Source organism: Misgurnus anguillicaudatus, chromosome 7 (assembly GCF_027580225.2).
Source record: "Misgurnus anguillicaudatus chromosome 7, ASM2758022v2, whole genome shotgun sequence".
Taxonomy (NCBI): Eukaryota; Metazoa; Chordata; class Actinopteri; order Cypriniformes; family Cobitidae; genus Misgurnus; species Misgurnus anguillicaudatus.
Genome location: NC_073343.2, coordinates 15,384,884 through 15,390,253, shown reverse-complemented (window position 1 = coordinate 15,390,253; position 5,370 = coordinate 15,384,884). Strand labels below are relative to the sequence as shown.

The 5,370-nt window shown below is 33.6% G+C and overlaps 1 long non-coding RNA gene across 2 annotated transcripts; it reads right to left on the bottom strand.

Annotated features, from left to right (window-relative positions):
- Positions 1–410: 410 nt before the first annotated feature.
- On the bottom strand, positions 411–4,284 carry LOC129418302 (uncharacterized). Of its 2 annotated transcripts, XR_008636079.2 has the most exons (5): positions 3,867–4,284; positions 3,583–3,666; positions 3,093–3,173; positions 1,020–1,077; positions 411–898 (listed from the first exon to the last, which is right to left on the bottom strand). It is a non-coding gene; the product is annotated as an uncharacterized lncRNA (long non-coding RNA). The 2 variants fall into 2 exon arrangements; XR_008636078.2 differs by having other exon boundaries at positions 3,583–3,880.
- Positions 4,285–5,370: the final 1,086 nt, after the last annotated feature.

Sequence of the window (5,370 nt, the reverse complement as noted above, 5' to 3'; positions counted from 1 at the left end):
GATCCGCGGACCACTAGTGGTCCGCCAAACCCCCCCAGTGGTCCGCCAAAAGATGACCTAAACTAGGCAAATGTTTATTACAATCGCCACTTATTTAAGTCGTTTTTATTGCACTTGCGAAACTGTGATATCAGTTATTGCCTTTCTGTTTTAATAACATAAAAATGGATTGGTTGGCTAAACCAAAGAGGAGTCAAAATAAAAGATCAAGCGTCAACTGAAAGCAGCTAAAATCCACAGATCTATTAGCTTTGTAATGTACTAGTTTTTGTTCATGTGTAAAATCCCTGTAATTTCAGTGATTTTGGACATTAAGGGGATTTTTTTTCTGTATTTTATTGTTACCATAGTAACAACCATACACTTCATATACCCACCACCTCAGTTTTAGTATGTTTAATTGCATTTTTTTTCACATGTGCAGTTTGTTGTTCATATTAAGCTGCAACTCATTTCACATTTACTTTTTCAAATGAAATAAAATTCATATAATAATTTCTGAACATAGCATTGCATTTGTTTTTAAATTAGTTTTTGACTTGAAACAGTTGCATATTAAACTTAAACTTAGCTTATCCTTCCTATTTTGTTGTTTTTTGGGGGAGTGTTAGAGTGGGATTCTGTTAGGTGATCCTCAGAAAAAATTTAGAAGATAAAGTGGTCCTTGGGGTGAAAAAGTTTGAGAAACACTGGGGTAGAGGCATATTTGTTTAGGTAATTTCAAATGTTAACATTGGCTTTCAAAAATTGTGCACTGCGCCTTTAACCAACTTAAGATAAACCTATAAAAAGCTGAACCAAAACACAAAACAGTTTAGATGTCACATGTTTAAGTGGAGGGTCACTTCTTCTTGCAATTTAGACACCTTAGTAATTGAAGACTGCTTTATCGCACGGTCTGTGAAAAGGAAACAGAATATACCAATTAACCAATAATGAATGAACATTTGGCAATCCATGTTTAAAATAAATTGGCATAGATATGCATGTATGGAAGTTTTGTCTACTTCTCAGTTTACCTTTTAAAGCTTTGACTGTGTCCTCATCAACCGTGTCAGTTTTATCTGTCACAGCACTCTACAAGTGGGAATGAAGATAGGATTAGAACAGGCTCATGGTATAAAGCAACCTGTGTGTATTACAGGATATGTTTTACATTGATAATTGTGTTTTATTTGAACCTGGATCATTTTCCATTGTTTGTCTATTGTGGTCTTGCAAACTTAAGGTTCACATCTGTTTAAGGAGATTTAAAGGAATAGTCTACTCATTTTCAATATTAAACTATGTTTTTACCTTGTTTTTACTTTTATCTGGTCTCCACACCACAGACAAAATAAAAAACGATCCAGCCCCGGACACCAGATCACGTCAGAAAATATAAGTTTACTTTGTTAAAGCATCTGTCAGATACAAGGCTGATCAATCGTTGCTAGAGGAGAGCATAAACAGAGTCGTGAGACGGAGGTTTTAGATGATAAAATAGAACAGAGTTTTATTGATGGACAGTTAGTTTCAGTTGCATATGCCTCAATGTTCAAACCTCGTCCACCTCGTCTACCCAGGAATACAGCATGCACTTGTTATATCCAAATTACTCAGCTGCATCATCCCTTAGACCTTGGGCTTCCATAAACATTCTCTTTATCTATCTTGTTTACACACAGACAGAACAGCTCTATGAAACTTCCCAAATGTGAAACTGAACCACAAAGAGACATATAAAATATAGAAATACAATGAATTAATGAATGATATAATAAAATACAGAAATATAATAATAAATGAATAATGAATAAATGAATTAATAAACAATAATGTAATAATAAAAATGATAATAATAAAATTGATAATGATAAAATAATATTAAATAATCAAATACAATAATTAAATGGATAAAAACTAATGATTATAAAATGATTATGTAAATAAATGATTAAAGATAAAAAACACTATAATTAAAACATTCTGCACGTGAGGATCTAAGGTAGGATCCTTCAACCTTAACTAAGAATTGTTGATACATCCCTCTATCATCTTGGTGCGTGCACGTAAGCGCTGGAGCGCGCTGCGACACTTCGATGGCGTTTGGCTTGGCCCCGTTCATTCAATGGTACCATTCAGAGATAAAGTTAGAAGTGACCAAACACATCAACTTTTTCCTATTTAAGACGAGTAGTTATACGAGCAAGTTTGGTGGTACAAAATAAAACGTAGCGCTTTTCTAAGCGAATTTAAAAGAGGAACTATATTTTATGGCGTAATAGCACTTTTGGGAGTACTTCGACACACCTGAGGGGTCCGCTCCCCTTCTCCCTCTCATAATGGGAGAGGGAGGGTGTTACTGCTCCGAATCGAAGTGCTCCCAAGGGTGCTGTTGCGCCGTGGAGTATGGTTCCTCTTTTGAATCCGCTTGGGAAGGCGCTGCTTTTTGTTTTGTACCATCAAACTTGCTCGTATAACTACTTGTCTTAAATAGGAAAAACGTTGATGTGTTTGGTCACTTCTAACTTTATCTCTGATTGGTACCATTGAATGAATGGGGCTAAGCTAAATGCTATTGAAGCGTTGCAACGCGCTCCAGCGCTTACGTGCACGCACTAAGATGATAGAGGGACGTATCAACTCTTCTTAGTTAAGGTAATAACATAGTTTAATATTGAAAATGAGTAGACTATTCCTTTAAGGAAATCAGAAATGATGCCAAACAGGGCTCCAGACTGCCATCAAATGGTGGCATTTTGCCACCTAAATTTGAGAGTGTGCCACTGAATTTTACATCCAGTCGCACATGTGCAACCAGCAAATTTGACCTTTTTTTTGTGATATGACACTGAATTTGAAACAGCACATTGTACTTTCTGAATCTATAATTAAAGTATTTATTAGTGATACAGTGGAAATTAGTAGACATGTGAATATTTGTTTAGCATGTTGATGTACCATGTGTGCCTCTAGTAAAAAAAAGTTAGTCTGGAGCCCTGCCAAATGGTATATGCAAGGATGGCTAGGCCAAGTCCCTTACAGCTTTACAATTAAAAAAAAAAAACATTTTTTTACATGAATAACTCAAAAGGACAGAAATTAGCCACCTGGAATGGATGTGTTGCAAACGTTTTTCTTCTGAATCACTCCACATTTGTCCCGATTCAAAAATGTGAATAGCAGTTGAACTGAAAAACAACAGGCAAGTAAATGATGATTAATAATTTGTTTTCTTTTTAAGAATTACTTACCCTGAGTACAATATATTTAAGACAATATAATATAATCAAACCCAGCCTCGGCAGTTTTACAATCTCTCATAAAAGTATCCCTTCTTACAATGTAATTTTTGTGTCCATATGTAATTAGAAATACAGTTAATAATAAATAAAAAGACAATAAGGTTGTCAAGATTGAACTGCTATACATTAGCCATTGAACATTACTGGAGTTATAATAACCATATGGTCATATCATGTTTTTTTCAGGTAAGACAGGTCAAACATTCATTTTAAACTAACGTTAGCATTGCAAGAGAAACATTAGAAAAACTTAAACGTGAACTTAATCTTATTCAAATAGAAACAACAAACTTACCACCAATAATAAGTATTTCCATGCGCTGTATCTTCATTTGTTCCCGTCTACTTGGCTCTGGTTGGGCATATTTATGTCGCTGTGCTAAAAAAAAGAAAGGTTTTAATGATTTCTGAAATGCTTAAGAGAAATGCTTAGTCACACAATAACGATGTTCCAATTACCACACGTGACACCGACATAACGTTACTTAAAGAAGCCGGGTTAAAATAAGGACAACTGTAATGTTTTACTTATTTAATAGTTAACTAAATAAAGACATGCGAAAATCTGTCATCGCTTACCCTCGTGTTGTCTCGTTCATCTCCAAACAAAAAGCGACGTCAGATGCACTAAAACTGCTCACATTTTAAATCGAGTTGTTTTATCTAAGTCCTCTGGTGAAACATGATTGCCGATTAATTAAATAAATACGTTTAATGCAGAGTCGCCATCTAATTTAACAGTTTATACGTTTAATGCAAGCAACCGCATGCACCTCGTGAACTGAACTGAACAACAACAGCTTTCAAATAGCACCGTGACGTGTTACTATGACAACAACCAATCAGGTTTAGTCACGTCTGTCACGTGTGTTGTTTGAAAATAAACATTAAGCTTGTTCGACTTCATGCGGCGCCGTAAGAACCTTCAGCCGGATGACGTCAAAGTACCGCGAGAGCGATTTAAAGGAGATTCCTCTGTATGAGTTCGCAAATCGCTCTTGCGGTACTTTGACGTCATCCGGCTGAAGGTTCTTACGGCGCCGCATGAAGTCGAACAAGCCTACTAGCAAACGTAAGATTTTAAGCAAATCTTTGAAAAAATAGTTTATTATGCAATCGGAATGATATGATGTTTAAATGCTTGAGGAAATTTCAATGTTAGCTTATTACAATTAATGAATCATGTTTTGAAAAAAGTATGTTTTATCCAAATATACTAAAACTTCACTAGAAGTACATTTGTGTTTAGCATATTTCTTAAAGGTGTAATTATGCATATATTTATTACCAGCATACTTCTAGTACACTTAATATAAATACATTAAAAGTATTCTTAAGTTTAGCATATTTCTTTAAAATGTAATAAAGCATATATTTATTACCAATGTACTTCTAGTACACTTAATATAAATACATTAAAAGTATTATTAAGTTTAGCATATTTCTTTAAAATGTAATAAAGCATATATTTATTACTAATGTACTTCTAGTACACTTAATATAAATACATTAAAAATATTCTTAAGTTTAGCATATTTCTTAAAAATGTAATTAAGTATATATTTATTACCAGTGTACTTCTAGTATACTTTTAAAAAGTACGGTTAAATGCAATTTAACGTTTTTTTAATACACTTCAAATAAGTATGTTGGAAATACAAATGTATTATAAACATACAATTTGTATTTTAAGTATATTTTTAATACATTAAATACTACGTCTTTTTGACCTGGGTTTGAGTTTCTTTATTGTGTGGAACACAAGTTATTTTGAAAAGTGTTGGTAACCAAACAGTGTCTGGTTCCCACTGCTCTCCATTGTATTTTTTGCTAGTCAGGGAAAAACAAAATATTTTTGTGTTTCACTTAAGAACGAAATCATGACGGTTTGGAACAATATGAGTAAATGATAACAGAATGTCATTTATGGGTGAACTATCACCCACTATTTAACAGGAATATCACTTTAACAGTGTTTATGCAGACATGCTGAACTTTGGAGAATACAGTATTTAACATTAATAATGTTATTAATCACCATGTAAGTTATGGCAAATTTTGTTAAACATGATTTTATTCACAT